The sequence below is a fragment of the Carettochelys insculpta genome, chromosome 2 (genome assembly GCF_033958435.1).
Source record: "Carettochelys insculpta isolate YL-2023 chromosome 2, ASM3395843v1, whole genome shotgun sequence".
In the NCBI taxonomy this organism is placed as follows: Eukaryota; Metazoa; Chordata; order Testudines; family Carettochelyidae; genus Carettochelys; species Carettochelys insculpta.
Genome location: NC_134138.1, coordinates 62,664,691 through 62,681,678, shown reverse-complemented (window position 1 = coordinate 62,681,678; position 16,988 = coordinate 62,664,691). Strand labels below are relative to the sequence as shown.

The window sequence follows — 16,988 nt, the reverse complement described above, 5'->3', positions numbered from 1 at the left end:
TAGGGTAAGTATTTCCTGGCCAGAGCCGGCATCTGGCCCCCCACCCCTTCCTGCATGCCAACTCCTGCCCCAGGGCACCACCCAAGCCCTCTGCACACACACTCCCTTCCAGACCTGGCACCCACTCCTGCACTCCTCCCCCAGGCCACAATCCTCTCCTGCATCCATATTCCCTCCCCAACCCTTCACTCCCTGCTGTAATCCAATCCGCTGCCTCAAGTCAGAACCCAAACTCTCTGCACCCTCCTGCACCTCTCCCCCAGGTCAGAATACTCTCCTGCACCCATAGCTTCTGGACCCTGCACATCAATCCCCTGAGCCAGGTCCCAACCTCTTCCTTCACCAAACTCACACTCAAGACTCCACAACCTCTCCTGCACCCCAGTCTCCTACCTGAGCTCCCTTCTGCATCCAATCTCCATCCCAGACCCCAGACTCTTTCCATAGGAAAGTAGAGCCCAAAATCTTGGAGTGGCCCTTCAGCAAAAATTATTGCTCACCCCGCACTACAGCACTGGTGGTTTGCTACAGGTTATTCACCAGTTCAGACCTTCACTCCAGATGTTCCTTACATTTTTACACTTTTCTGGGGTTCCATACTTACTGTTTTTCCACTACTTTCAATACTGTTCATTTCACTGTGTGGCTTACTTTGTTAGTTTTTCCCCATCGTACTTTAACACACTGCATGATGTAGTTCCGTATTTCCACAGCCCACAAAAGTACACAAATCTACTTGTTTATTCTTCTGACGGACATGCCTTTGTGAACAGGGGATATTCTGCTTTTGAGATCAAAGATTAGCTTCTCTTCTTGCATTTGCTGACACCCTTTGACATAAAGCATAGCCTTGGCAATCTGAGTTGAATCCTGGCTTAAGGCAAGTCATTTTTTGATGTAGAAGTAAATAGGAGTGGGACTTTCATTATCATCATGGTGAGAATAGGCAAGAAGATTTTGTGCTTGGTAAGAGAACTCAAAGACCAATTTTGCCCTGAAGTATGTGTAAAGACAACATTTTGTCTTATTCAACCACTGAAACACACTGTATAGAAGAGTCTAGTGAGGGCTCAATCACACCACCAGATATTGGCCTGCTCCGGGGCTGGCGGAGAGGCACACTGACCCAGAAGGATTTCCACAAGGCAGCGTAGTTCCCTTACTGCTGCAGCCCTTAAAACAAGTGTGATGTGTACTTCTCTCCATGACAAGGCAGTTCTACAGGCTGCTGCGGAAGGCTTGTGTGGAATTATGGTGCTATCCATCCCCCACCAATTCAGTGGGGTGTCTCCTTATTCCCCTCCTCTCCATGAACCAATGCAGAATCCTAACCACAGTCCAGTCGTTTATTGTAACGCACTTTGTTTTCTCCCTGTGCTGTGTATTTTTGTATTGAATCCAAGTCAGGTGTGCCAACTACAGTTTGGATAAATTTTCAACTGAAATGCTCATTACAGGATGTTGATCCTTTAGCACCTGATACTTAGCATGTGAAACTGGAATGGGCAAAGGAGCATGACACTCCACAAGAACACACATACTCAGCTCACTCTCTGTAAGTGTCTGGGGGCAACTGTAGCTCCTGCTTAAAGTCAGAGATCCACTAATGCAAAGCATCTTGTGAGGAACTGAACAAATTAAAATCAGGTCCTTTACCTCCTTTATTCAGCTATTACTTTCTCTCAGTGTAAAATACTGAATTTAAAACTCAGAAAGGTAGTCATGTTAGTCTGTGTCTGCAAAAATAACAAAGGGTCCTGCGGCAACTTAAAGGCTAACAGATTTATTTGTGCATAAGCTTTCATGGGTAAAAAACACTTCATATGATACATCTGCTGAAGTGGCTATTACCCATGAAGGCTTATGGCCAAATAAATCAGTTAGTCCTTAAGGTGCCACAGGATACCTCATGATCTAAAACTATTACTTTCTATTTTAAGTGAAGAGATGTATTCTTTCAAACACATTTTTCTCACACTCTACTAACCATGGAAAGGGAGGCTAGAAGCTATGCCTCTTTAGGTTCTCCACTGATGCATCAACTAAACAAAAAAGACAATTTTACTGGCTTCTGGAGGCTTTATTAGAACAGGAATCTTTGAAGAAAAACACAAAAGAGTCTACTATGTTTAGATTTTATAATGTAAACAACTAATTTAATGCATCACTAATGATATACAATAGACACCAACTTGCAACACAAATGCAAGCAAGACACTGATGTAATCCATGAAAGATTTCAAAGCAATTAATTTGGGACTAGGAAAAGAACCTCTATTGTGTAAATTCTCCCTGTTTTTTTTTTAAAGTAACAGAAACTGCAGCTGTTTACATTTATTCAGTAAAGTTACCAAGCCATAACTGGAAGTGGCTTTAAAACTTTAAAGTGAATTTGGCATTTGTGGAAACTTCACTTTTTAGTGAAAATTATTGGTTGGAAGCTTTTTAAAGTGTTAGTCACAAATCACAGGACCTCTGTTCTTTAATTTACGGTTATAAAATTATAATTTTTTGGCAAAAGTTCTCAAAATACTTCAGCATATCTCCGTTGTGCAATCCTCCCTGGCATGTCATCAGACCCTTCAGATGCTCATGCTTTTTGTTCTGCAATGGCACACGAGGCCCAAGGGGAGTGTTCTCACCACTTTCCTTCACAGTTCTGCCAATGCACCTAGGCCTTGAACTGCAATATCCCTTAATATTGTAGCAACTGGGTCATAGACAACAGCTTCTAATCCTGCCACATGATGTCCTCTGTGCAGTGGCGATGTGATGTGGACTATGCTTGATGAGGCATCAGGATGAATCCACTAAACATTCCTCACTTCTCCTACACATCTTTTAAAATCAAGGTGTGAAAGATTATTATAATCATCATTTGTGAAACTAATTCCCCAAACTATCTTTAAAGCCACCACTGCCTAGACAATGGCCCTTTCTGTCCTGCCTAGTTCCCTTTTAAGCCAACAACACCTTATACAATGATTATAGAGGTTAGAAAACAACGTTCAGTGATCTTCCCTGTTTTTTCTGTTCTACTAACTTACTGATTGTCACTCTCAAATGTGACCACATGCATGACAGACATATTCTTGCACACAATTTGCTTATTTATTCTGAAGTGTAATCCTGTTAACTGACGCAGACTGGAAACTAAGGTCCCAATCATGTACTGTTCTTTGCACTGATGCACCTATGCAGATTCCCTCTGTGATCAGCAGGGCTTCGTATGGGCACAGTAGTCTGCCCACATAATTGACAATGTGGTATGGGCAATGTTATTGCAGCCATGCCGGTCCCAAGTATTAGGGAGACAAGGTGAGGCAACATCTTTTACTGGGACAACTTCTGTTCGTGAGAGAGACAAGCTATTGAAATAACATTTGTGTAAATTCCACAGACATCATCTGTCCCACAAGGCCCCCTCAAAGCAGGGGAGGTCAGCCAGGAGATACAGCAACCCAGGAACAAGATCTCACTCACTTGTATGAAGGCTTTGAAGGGACAAGAGAGCTTTCTCATCAGCCCACGCCCTCCGATCCATAACTGAGACCTCTGGACTCAGCACCAGGAAGCTGCACACCAGTGCCTACAGGGGAGGTACAGCAAGTACACAACCTACTCAAATTAGTCCCTGAGGTATTTTTGGTGGAAACTGGGACATAGTGTACATAGGGCTAAATATTACAAAGTAGTGATCATTTCAAAGCAGAAACTCATACAAATATATTGTGTTGGGAATAATTTACTGCACGGATTGTTTAAAGAGTGTTAAATATTTAGCAACTATACTAAGATCAGAGTGATTTATTTAACAGCCCTACACTGAAGAGATGACAACCCACAATTGAATGTTTATGCTCCCAGTCATCAATTCAAGTTACTGGAATTGTAGGCCTTTTCAAACAACAGGTATCCTGCTTATTTAAATTAATGTGAAAAGGGCATATTAATTGCTTGGGTAACTAAATTATTTTGCATTGAATCTGTTATGCAGCACTTGACTCATTTGACTGGATGTGCCTTTATCAGGTTGCAGACAATCTACTATATTAGATTTACAAATGTTTAACAATATGCACAGGTGAAAGGCTGAAAAGTCAATAGAGCTTCAGCTGCTGTTGTACAAGGTTGAAATATATTCACTAAGTGTAAAAATAGGACTTGCTGTGGAACAGTTAAAGGACAGTCTGCCTTATATTTGTATGTATAACACAAAACTTTACATAAATAATTATGAAATACTGCACAGTTTATGTAATTTTTACTTGGCCTAAGCAGTTTGGGAGACAGAATATTCTCTGTTACCCACACTGAGACTGGTCAGCTCTCCTGCCTTCCAGAGCTTAACCATGCACCATGATTTTAAACTACAAAAGTAAATGAAGAGTAAAGGGACTTCAAAGTTCCCCTGGCACTTTGAAGTACCAGTGGGTGAGCCGCAGCAAGACACGTGCCGGTACTTCAAAGTTTAAATCTTTGAAGTTTAAAACTTGGAAGTTGCCGCAGGGAGGAATTTGCTTAATGAAGTGCTGACTATGCACGGCAGCACTTCATTAATAAACTCCCAACACCCTAATTACCATCCTTCCTTCGAAGGAAGGTGGTAGTGTAGACAAGCCCTTTGTGATTCTGGAGCAATATTTGAACCCTGATCCAATTTTAATTGTTTTGAAGCAAAATTCATACTGGTGGTGGGGCAGTCATTCAACCTGGGAATCTATTTCAAGGCTTTATGATCCGTCTTTGAGTCAAACTTGGAGAGACTAAAAAAGCCCCAGAGTACTCCACCCGTGATCTAATGGGTTCAGGTAACAGCTGAACAGATCCAATGTTATGATACTATATAAAAAGACAAAACAACATTTGCTCATCTGTCATCAGGTTCCTTGGATGGTAGCATTTTAAGTCAATGGGCTGTGTTTTCAGCAGGCCAGCCTTTATTTTCCTTAAAAGAAGGAAACATTGACCACTATGAAAAGTGAAAGCCCAGGAACTCTTCCTAAAGAGAGCCCAAAGAGCCCAAACCAGGCTACCTCTGAAGAGATGAAAGTGAAAACAAAGAAAATTTTAAAATGAAATATTTCTGTGTATTTTACATATACTTATTTTCCCAAGCTGCTTTGCTCTACCCTTCATGGAAAGCATTTTACCAGTGCTTGGGGATCACTGTGGCTTTAATTCTAGGACACTGACACAATTGTTTTGGATCTGATAAAATGATATCAATTACTCCAGTCTTAAAGTAGAACAAAATAATCTGGAATAACTCTTCTGTTTAGCAAATGTGAGGGAGCTGACTGATACAGACACCCGAATATGTGAACGTAACCAGTGGTGATCTGAGCTGGCCAGTAAAGGATTATGAAATGGGGAAAGTACTAATACATTTGTAAGGACTCTGCAAGGCAGAAAAGAACCTTCTGATTTTGGTAATTTGGAGTTTCCAAGAAAAAAAGAGGGTGGTGGCTTCCTCTTCTTTGAGTAAAATAAAGGAATTTTGAGTCATGAATCAGTTATTAAAGAAATCCTCACATAACTGGTGAGATGGTGCAATTGGCATTTGACTGGGAGATGGAATCAGAACTTAAGTTACAAGCTGCCTAAGGCAGAATGCAAACACTCCCTGTTTCTCTGACAATCTTATGGCCCTTTTGATCTTTACCTTGCACCCTGAGCAGACGGTGCTAGAAGTAAAAGTGAACAGCGTTTGAACAAACTATTCTTTTTTTTGTAATGGAAGCTATACAAAGCTGGGCCGTTCCCATATGATTACTAATAAATCCTTAAATATTTGTCATCGCACCTTGTGAAGAAATTTACAGTTAAATCCTGGTTGCTTTAAAGACAAAGACAGATCTTTCTTTGACTTCAGTGGGTTCAGTTTGTACCTGGTCTGCCTGGATCCAGCTGGCATATGGTAGAATGATTATATAATGATTAATAAACTCTCTCACCTTGTTTGTTACTAGGCAAGCTCATGAGATTGGTCAAGTGACTTCGCTAAGTAACAAGAGAAAACTAGATGACAAAGACTACCTGGCAGACACACAATTCTTCAGTACATGGCACCTATGCAAATTGTTAGTTTAACATACAAAATACTTATGTAAATGTTTATGTAATATGTAATATGTAATACAAATACTTATGTAAATGTATACTTTAGGTGGTGGGTGTGATGTGTTTAAGTGTCAATTACATAATCATTTTGCCTGTTGAGCAACTTCACTGGATGACAAGTGATTAAACAGGTTGTCAATCAACTGGTACTGAATTTCTTCAGTTAACATTTGGAATGTGGTAAAAATAGCTTTTGCAGGTACTGCATGTAGCTTGGGTGGACAGTAAACTGCATATTAAAGTGTGGGTGTCAGTTTGCTAGGGACACTACTATCTGCCTAAGATGAATGAATCCATATTCCAAAACACTTAAAAATTAACTAGTTTTTAATTGTTAATTAATTTTGATTTACCAGATGCCTAGCCACTGGTTAGTAGATCTTGCCTTCCAGATGTGTCTATTAAGATGAGGTCACCACCAACAGAAAGGTTGAAAGGAAACTCCTCAACAAGAAGCCAAGTCCCTAGTCAGTCCCAGCTCTGGGAAAGAGGGGCGGGGTGTGCGTGTGAGAATGGGGGAATCCCTAGATTCTACTTCGGGCTTCATCTTTGTTCTCAACCTTTGTCAAGCAGATGTTTGATAAATATGAAGTTTACCCATGTTTAACTGCAGAGCTTCCTGTCTCATACTCCCTCAGCAGCTTGCTGCTGCTGAAAGAAGGTCTCCACAAAGCTATCTATCCCACCAAGCTTCCTTGATGCTGTGAGTGGAGTGAGTTTCCTTTTCTAGTTGGGAGGAAGAAAACAGACCTTTGTTTTCCAGACCATCTGAGTCATTTCCAAGCCTACTGACCTTCTCCAGAGCTGTCCCATCAGCAGCTTCTTGCCATTCTAAGCGGCAGCATGAAATAGAACTCTTGAGTTTCAATGCTGTCCAGATGGATTTGAACAGTAACAGCGAAACTTACAAGTCTTGAAACTGATTAGCGTTGTGGTTAAAAGCAATGGACAGCAGACCACCCGCTAGTAGAGAGCTGGTAAATTACAAATTGCTGGGGCTTCCTCCTTGCTTCTACCTGCTCTACAGCAGTGAAATGCAGCTAAACGTGTATGGTAAACCCTCGATTTAATGGACCCTGATATAATGGACTTCGGAAATAACGCTGTTTGCCAGCCCCACCATTGCCCTCCCCCTCCAAAATAAATGCTCGAGACTCACCAGGGCCACTGGCAGGGCTGGAGGAGCTGCCAGAGTGGCTGGGACGGCTGTGGCAGGGTGCAGGAGCTCTCCTCACCCAGCCTCATGTGCATGGAGCATGTTGGCGCCTGGCTGCTGCTGCCTGCAATGGCGCTGGGCAGCAGCCATGCTGTCGGAGGCTGCTGCCCACTGGCAGGATGGGGGCAGCCATGTTCTACCTTCGGCTGGGTGACTCGGAGTTGAGGGCTGGAGGAGACGCAGTGCTGAGAGCTGCAGGAGGTGGATGCAGCCAGGCCGGCATTCAGCTCCTCTCCTGGTAATTGGCGGAGGGAGGTGGATTCGTGAGGAGAAGAATGGGGCAGGAGGGGGAATGGGGGCGGGGCAGAGAAGAGGAGCGCGTGATGGGCTGGGAAGTTCAGTGCATCATCATACAATGTAACCCTTCGGATGCAACGGACTTCCGGCATTAATGGGCAACCCTTTCCCCATTAGTCCATTAAATTGAGCTTTTACCGTATTCAGTACACTCCAATATCACTGTGCTGTGTAAGCAATTATTTAATTGCCACAGGGCTATTACTGAGTATTGGAAGAGGTGGAATCAGAGAGGCACCGGGCCCGATTCTCAGTTGCCCTGCACCATGCCATTCACTGGGGGGACTCTAATATAGGGTAATGTTATTTTGCAACCACTCTGCATTAGTGTGAATGAATGCATGCATGCAGAGCAAGGGGGCATCTGGAACTTTAGCTCTGTTAGGATGTGGGGGTCACATTACAAAAGTATTTGGAAGCCCCCAAGTGGGATCACTGGAATTCTCTGGCACACTCCGAGATAACACTGCTTTGGCATACGTTCAGCGCTCACTTGAAAGGTAATCAGTAACTTATTATTTATTAAATGAAAGATTAAGTTCTGCACAAATAGACGTGCTTGATTTCATGCTCTCCAGGGAAAGCTTCAGTTGCTGCTGGGGAAAGCAAATGCTCTGTCATATCATCCGACTTAAAAAATAAGACAGAAATTGAGTTAACGCAAAACAGAATACAAAAAATACAGAGAGAATTAATGCGCTAGAGCTCCTATGCACAAACGCAAGGAGCAGAAAGTACCAAACAGACTGTGATCTAATAGGCATAACTAAAACCTGATGGATAACTCTCACAGCTGGAATGTCAGTATGAGTGGGTATAGCTTATAGGAAACATAAAAAGAAGAGCAGGTTTGATGCTCAGATGCCAAAAATATTTTACACCTCAGTCACAGGGTACGCGTCCTCTCTCTAAGTGCATTGGGGATTTGGCTTTACTTGTGCCTGGCACAGCCAGTAGACCCAGCAGCAGAGAATGACTAGAGAAATACCAGCCAGGTGAAGGCTTGGTCAAACACTGTAAGCAGGAGTAGAGGCATTGGCTGGGAAAGGCTTCTCACCCCAGAGAATAGGGCTGGAAGATTTGTGTTGAGCTCAGTTGAATTGTTCTGATAACCAAACCTCATCCCAAGAAGGGGATGTACATACATTATGCATATTCTTGATGGTTGCAGCTTCAGGGAACACGGGGCTGGAGCTGGGGCTGGAGCCCTGGGTTCATGGTAGACTGGAGCTCCGCTGCAGCCCTGGGGCGCCTGGGAGTGGATCTAAAGCCCTGCGAACAGGGCAGATTAGAGCCACACTGCAGCAATGCGGGGGCTGGGATTGGAGCCCTGTGGGAGTTCTGCAGGGGCTGAGGCTGGACCTCTGTGGGGACCAGGGCCAGAGCCCCATGCCAGCTCAGGGACAACACAGGCTGACACAGCAGGGAGCTGGGGCCCCAGGACACAACAGGTGTGAAAGGTGTGTCGGGGGGGGAGACAAAGCAGGTGCCTGGGGGCTGCTGGGAGGAGTCATCCCCTGGGCTGGCAAATTCTGTCATACAGGAGTCAGACCAAGGGGCTGGAAGGTGGTGGGGGGCTCAGGGCAGGGACTACGGAGACCCCAGGTAAGAGAGGTTGGGGATGTGGGAAGTGCAGGGATGTTTGGGGGAGGAGAAGGAGCTCAGGGCAGAGGGCTGGGGGTGTGCAGAGAGGCTCAAGGCAGGAGGTGGGGGGCTTAGGGAAGGAGGTGGGGGTGCAGGAGGTGTGGGGGAGCTCAAGACAGAGTATGGTGGCTCAGGGTAGAAATGTGGGAGGTGCAGAACTCAGGGCAGGAGGTTGGATGTATGCGGGGCCCAGGCAAGAGATTGAGAAGAGGGGTGGGAGGGCTGGATTCCCAAGTCTGGACAGAGCCATGGGGCTGAGCTACCTGTGCGCCAGACTCCCAGAGCGAGCCCGAAGGCAGCGGTTCCGCAGGAGTGGCCAGGGATTGTGCTGCCTGAATGGTGGCTCCCGAGAGGAGGTGGATCCCCTGACTGGGGCAGAGACCATGCAGCCCGGTTGCCTGAGCTTCACAACTGGAGCCTGGTTGTACTGTGGCCTCCCAGGGGCTGTGGGTGCTGGTTGAGGCTCACCCAGGCTGCTCCCAGGGGGTACGGGTGCAGAGGAAGCTTTGGTCAGTAGACGTGCATGAGCGACTCCTGGCCAGCAGCCCAGCAGGTTTCTTAGGCACGCTCCCTGCCACACCAGTCATGTCAGGGGCCATGTGACTTTGTGAATAGCTACCAGCCTGAGGGGAGCGGGAAGGGGTGCTTCTCTTCTGCTTGTGCTTCAAAAGAGGCAACTCCCATTGGCCAGAAACCACCCAATGGGATAGTGCAGGGGTGGGGGCAGCAGGTAAAGCCCTTCCCCCACCTCCCAGGCTTGCAACTGCTCAAAGACAAACAAGGCCCTGCACTGCTTTTCTGAGTGGCATGCAGGGGTGGGGCAGGCAGGGAACCTGCCTGAGGCTTCCTGCTGCACCTGGCCTGAGGGCTGTATTTTTTCCCAGTCCTGATTTAGGAGGTCTTCAACAGACTCAGACAGACAGACAGAAAGACACACACTCTCAAATATATAGCAGATAGTGCTATACAAAAACAGGACTCTTACAGAAATTCCCATGAAGTGTCGTAACAAGATAATAGTAAGATTGCAATATTATCTTCTAAGCATAGTAACTAGTAGATCAGCTCTAATGTAACACAAGCATTAAAGTCAGGATTAAATGAGTTGCAGAGCCCAGGGCACAGACTAGGGTGCAGAAGGATCATTTCCTCCACACTAGAAATACAGTAATAAACAGACTCGTGTATAACACTGACAGTTCTGAGAATAAGTTAAATCTCCACAGATCATGGCATTAGTTGAAAATAATGAGATTTTAAAGACACAATACATTGCAATGTTCTTTGGTCTACCACCTGAGCCAGTAATGCGGAAGGCGACCACCCACAAGATATACAAAATTATTTTATGTTCAAAATTCAGACTTTCACGTACAGTATTACCAACCCAAGTGTTCAAATGTCAGGAGCAAGGCCTTAAAATGAGCTTAAAGGCCATGAAATTTCACTAAAATAATTTTATTAGTTCTTTGTTTTCCGGTATCTGAGCCATCATGGTGCGCTCAGTTCATGCTTCCCAATTGTCCTCCATAACCAGAATACCTTTCTGATGAACAAGAGCTGAGATTTTCTTATAATCAGTAGATTCTTAGAGCATTAAGAAAAATGCCAAATATCACAGGTCACATTAAAATCATGAGAGTTCACAACAGTGCTGGTGCTAATACACAAAAATATGGACGTGGACTCAAAGGGGTGAGGAAGCTTTTGCCCTCATGAATGCAGAAAGTTTAATGCCAGAAGGGATCACAAGATCATCTAGTCTGATCTCTTACATATCATAGGTCACATAATTTCACTCAATTACCCATGTACTTATCCCAGTAAGATGGGTTGTCTAATGCGTAACTTGATTCTTGCTGAAGCATATGTCCCAGAAAGGCATCCAGGGTTGATTTGAAGACTTCAAGACTTTTCTTTTTAGTTTGTTGCAATACTTAATCACCCTCACTATTAAAAAAATGAAGCATTTCTCTGCTAGATTGAAGAGTTCTTTTGCCCGAGAACACAATGTAATTCGCCACCTCTCATTCTTTTTTGATATGCTAAACAGACTGAACTCTTTAATTCCCTCATTTCAAAGCTTTCAAATCATTGTCTCTTTTCTGCAACTCCCTTAATTTTTCACTTTTTCTTTCCCTGTTCATCCATCTTCCTTATTTTCTTGCATTTTCACACACTGTGCTCCACTTAGACTTGCCCAGTCTTCTGTGCTGTACCTCCTGGTCATATTTTCCATCACATTCTCCTGCGCCTCAAATTCTCCCTCTTTTGTCACATATTGCCCTGTACCTCCAATTTTCCTTCTGCCTCCAGCATTTCTCTGCGATCACTCTCAGTGCCCTCTAACAATCCACATCCCTCTCTTTCCCCTTACTTTCCTTTCCATTTTCAAACTATAGAGCACAGAGTCTATTGTCAGCCCTGAGCACAGGCCAGCATCAGTGTCACAAGAAACTATCAGCCTGTGACACAAGTACCATTGGAAGTAATAGGAAAGAGCGAGTAAAGACAAAAGTTTGCAAGACTGCTGCTGAGTGCTGGAAGATTATGGGAAGCTATTAAAACAACCCAAAATATAACTTAGGAAACTCCTGATATCAGAGCTGGCAATGCTGAATACAGGAAAAATGCCAGGACCAAGGGAGCTGGGTCAGAGGCTAGGTTGCCTGGGTATTAGAGAAACAATCCTCCTTTTACTATTTGTGAACACAGAATAACATTAACTCTTGGGAACAAACTCTAATTTTTCCCTTTGAAAAACAAAAGGAAAATGATTTCTACAAAGCTGAATTTTGACCAAATGAGGTAGGCCTTGGCAGCTATCTAATGCCAGTCATGTGCTCAATCCCAAATGTATTCATGTACATTTTTTTTACTTCTTCAGAAATGTTTATTTGCATCTGAAATTGCTCAAGTGAATACAATATAAAACAAATAGTATATTAACAATGGCTTAGCCTTAGGCCAATGAGCAAAAAAACTAATATGTGTTCTAATAAAAAAACCAAAAACTGGAATTACATAGTAGCATATAAAATGGAAAAGAAAGGAAACATTAAACCATATAGATCATTATTATATATGACTTTCCCTTATTTTAATGGCTGGCTGTTCAAACAGGGCATCTGCTAAAATCACAGATATATTACCAGTTCTGAACAAATTTTCTAGTTTTAAGAGGTCATTGCAAAGGCCTTTGAGACAAAAAACCAAAAAGTAATTTTGACCTGAAATGTCAATACCGATTACAATATATTAAATAACTGGGTACTGTCTTCCCCCTGCCCTGAGCCTCACAGACAGAGCCCATTACATTGCTTGATGCCAAAATATTGGCCTTCTCAGTACTCTGCATGAACTAAAAACAAGAAAGCTGTGATGGACCTTCTTAGTGAGTTATTGCTCATGACATCTACATTTCTGGCAGGCCTGTAAGTTTTTTTCATAAGGGGAAACCAAGGTGACATAGTTGTAATAGAAACAAAAAACCACCATCTGCACACAGTAAAACAGAGTGATCCATGATTTTACAGGGACAGAATTGATCCTCTTTTAATATTAAAACAACATCATAGAAAAAAATTAAAACACAAAGGGTTAAAAGACAGGCTGGACAAACCTCCTTTGTAATTCTGATGACTGTATGTTTATGAACAGCTCTCAAAAGAAAAAGTAATGAGGGATCTATTCCAGCAATCACTAATTTATCCTCAGACAGTTCCTGTCAACAGAATCAAAAGCCAATTTCAGATCAACAGAAGCTGCATACCATTTTGCTTATTTTAGGTGGCATATATAAGAGAGAAAAAAATTATCCATGGTAGAGTGGCTCTGTTTCTCAGCAAATCATATACTTTTTTTCCTGCCCACTCCTCTAATCTCCCTCAAAACTATGTATGGTAAATTTTTCAAACAACATGCAATACACTAACTGGGCAATAATTCCCTGGATCTTTCCAATTCCCTTTTTTATGAAGTGGAAAAATAACACCAGTAACTCAACCTGATGGCATATTAATGCTGGAGGAAAGTTTAGCCAAAACAGATGTCCACCGATCAACGTTCTTCTTAAATAATTACACAGGGATAGAATCCATCCTTCTTGCTTTATTATAATGTTTGCAATTAAAAATTAAAACATCTATAGGAAGCTAGAAACCATTCTGGCAGGGAAAAGGGAATGCAGGTTACCTGAGCTGACTGTATTATTATAATGTCTGAAAACATATTTCCCTCCTACAGTGTTCCGTCTTATTTTTTTCCATCCATGCCTGGAATAAATTTTGTTATATGCACCAAGGCATGTAAATCACCAATAGACACACATGGTGACCACAGTGGGAGTCTGTGGGCACTCTGCTAAGCAGCTGGATAGCACCTGGGAGGTTGCTGAAGTGCTCAGCTCATGCGGAATACTACTCTCCACTTAGGGCGACCAGTTAGTAAGTGTTAAAAAATCAAAACAGGAGCAGGGGGTAATAAGCGCCTATATAAGACAAAGCCCCGACTATCAGGATGTTGGGACATCTGGTCACTCTATCCCACATATGGTTGAGAATTCTTGGAACCCATTGCTACCAATCTCCAAAAATGTACAGAATTTTTCATTTTGATGGAAGATTGGGAATCCTTCCATAGTGCCATATGATATTTCATCTTTTTTCCCCCTTTGGTTTATTAAGCTCTCTAGAGTTAACTTGCTTTGTGATGAGATCTTATAAGGTGTTTCCTAACCTCTTTGGATGTAATCTGTCACTGTTTTTTTCTGACAACAGCAAGTCATGCAACACAAAAAAAAAAAGGTTGAACTCCAAGATGGTTACAAGAAACAAAAAACCTAGAAAAAATTAGTACAGGCATCTTCTACTCATCACTAGGAATGGAACTGAAGAGACTGATTGACTGGGAAACTACTGATCAACTAACAGATATTTTGGAGCATAAGCTCTTGTGGGCAAGGACCCGCTTCATCAGATGCATGAGTTGGTGGGGGGGGCATTCCAGAGGGGCATTTAAAGAATGGGGTCCCAGAAAAAGAGAGGGCCAGAACTGAGAAGGTCTATTCAGCAAGGTGGAAATGGCCCATTATCAATAGTAGGTATCAAAAGAGGAAAAAACAAGTCAGATCAGACAGGGGGATATGAGCCATTGTCAGAGTCTAATGGGGAGATCTGAACACCCAGGGCAGAGAAACTGCCTTTGTAAACTGTGAGTCACTCCCAGTCTCTGTTTAATCCTTGGTTAATGGAGTCAAATTTGCAAATAAATCGCAGCTCAGAGATTTCTCTCTCCATTTGATTTCTGAAATTTCCTTGTTTGTTGTTAAATACCCCTCCGAAACCAACCCCCCACCACTCATGCATCTGATGAAGCGGGTCTTTGCCCACAAAAGCTTATGCTCTAAAATATCTGTTAGTCTATAAGGTGCCACAAGACTTCTTGTTGTTCTCGAAGCTACAGACTAACACGGCTACCTCTCTGATACCAATCAACACTTAACATACTTAAAAAAATCACTGATGGTAGATTATATCTATACCGCTGGGTAATCAACCTGATTTCAGAAATGCGTAATGGAAGATATTCTTAAATTACACAAGACAAACTCAGAAAGTAGACTCCAGCACAGGAAAATGACATTCTGGACTTCTGGATAGGAAGAAGTGACCAGTATAAGATCCATGATCTTACTCAATTTCACCAGACTAAGGAAGTGGCTCCTAACAGCAATACAAGATGAAGATATGGAAAGATGGATTAGGTCAAGTAATCCAACATTCTGCCACAGTAAGGTTATTATTAGAGGCAGTTGCCAATATAATGTAATTTTATATATACTGCATTATGGATTCCATCACCTCTCCAGAGGAACTACTTCAGCCTCTCAGATTTCTGCAATATGAAACCTGAATTTATAGGATTTAGTTTTATAAATGAAAATTCCTCAAAACAATCACAGCAGCCCCTCCCCACCTCACACTTCTGGAGCACCACATAGAGGAGAACTTCCCTCAATGCAGGGAAGAGAGGGCACCAGGCTCTCCTAACAATTTTGTGCATGTAGTGGGCCACTCCATCTCCGGCACAGCAGACTTTTCCTTTTGCGAAACAGTGCAGGTAGTACTGTAGTTCAAGTGGTAGAGCTCTGTACTGTAGATTCAGGCCTTGCTGATATTGCATGATAACTGCTGTACATAATCATTCGGTTTTAAAAACACTTAGGAAATGTCATGGGAAAAAACCCTATAGTCTAAGAACATTATTTAAGTTTCAAAGTCAAGGAAGAATTCCAGATTTATGGTTGCCCTTGCAACCTTAATTCTACTCCTTGTGCATATGTATTATGATATAATCTTTAACTGTATGATGACATTACTGTTTTTCACAAGACCTCTGTCTAATTCAGAGTGCAGAATGGACACACAAGTGGAGCAAGTTGAGGCTGAGCAAACAACATTAAATCGAGCAATTCCTAACTTTTGAGAGCTTGTCTTTTGAACCTAAGTAACATTGTTTGTCTTAGCTTTTTTAAAAAAAATATTTATTTAAAAAGACCTGAGGGGATTTCTTTTTAGAAGGTGATAGATATTCTATTTACAAGCTTTGCCCTTGCCAAAGTAAGAGCCAAGCTAAGGCCCAGATGTCTGGTAGCCCAGAATGCAGCTGTTACCAGATTGACAGGGACCACCTCAAATCTTTACACACGGTACTGATACATCTAACTATTGTATCTGAGACACAAATAGATTAACAGGTGTTTGTCATTGAAAGATAAGCTGGGAAAGTTTGGAACAGTATAAACAATTCACTGGATGAAATACGAAGTTGAGGGGAATATATTCAATCACTAAGATATTTACCATTAGAGCAAAGTACCAAGTAGATGTGAATCACCATGAACAAGAAGACTCCTCAAGTTATGATACAAATATCTGATGATGAGAGATCATTGTAACAGCTGTACATAATAAAGGGATTTGTTTATATTAACATTTAGCTCCCTATAAATTTCCATTTAATTTTTTTAACCTAAAACATTGCTAAAAGCATACGACTCTTTTCCCCAACCATATCTAATCCTGATCGTTGCTAAGAAATCACCTTCTTCTCCCTGAAAGAATCTTACATGTAGGCTGACAAAATGTGTTACATACTCAGTACAATTTAAAGATAACCTGCAAAGGCAAATAAAAATCGCTTGAGCCCTTTTTTGTTTTCTTGTTATATAACCAGGTCAGAAAAGTGCAGATTTGATTCATGGTTTTATTCAGCTTATTTTTTGTCAGAAATACCTGAAGTATCAAAGTCTTGTTGTCTTACAGGTTTTTATAGAGGACTTTTTTGGAGGACTATATAACTACAACGGTAGTCTCCTCAGAGCTCATCTGAAGTGGCAAGAGAGAAGGAATGATTAACAAGGAAACGCTCTGTCCCAAGCACTTCCCAGAATCTTGAGTTAAATAAAAACAAAAAAGCTGAGTTTCTCTCAACTGCAAAGCTGCCAGTTTCTTGTCACATATGATACAATCATCCCTCTATTTCCCCAGTCATCCGTACAATTAAGGTAGAGAATAGCTGATATTCCTAACATTAAAAACAACAACAACAACAACAAACTAGTAGACCCTTTGCACACTAGTTTAAACCCAGACTGTTAGAGTTTTCCTTATACATCTTGAAAAAGCAAAAAAGGGCACACATGCAA

At 42.3% G+C, this 16,988-nt stretch overlaps 1 protein-coding gene across 4 annotated transcripts in view; it reads right to left on the bottom strand.

Annotated features, from left to right (window-relative positions):
- The window catches only part of STAU2 (staufen double-stranded RNA binding protein 2), a 247,048-nt gene that overhangs the window by 73,894 nt on the left and 156,166 nt on the right, over nt 1-16,988 (bottom strand). The window lies entirely within an intron of this gene.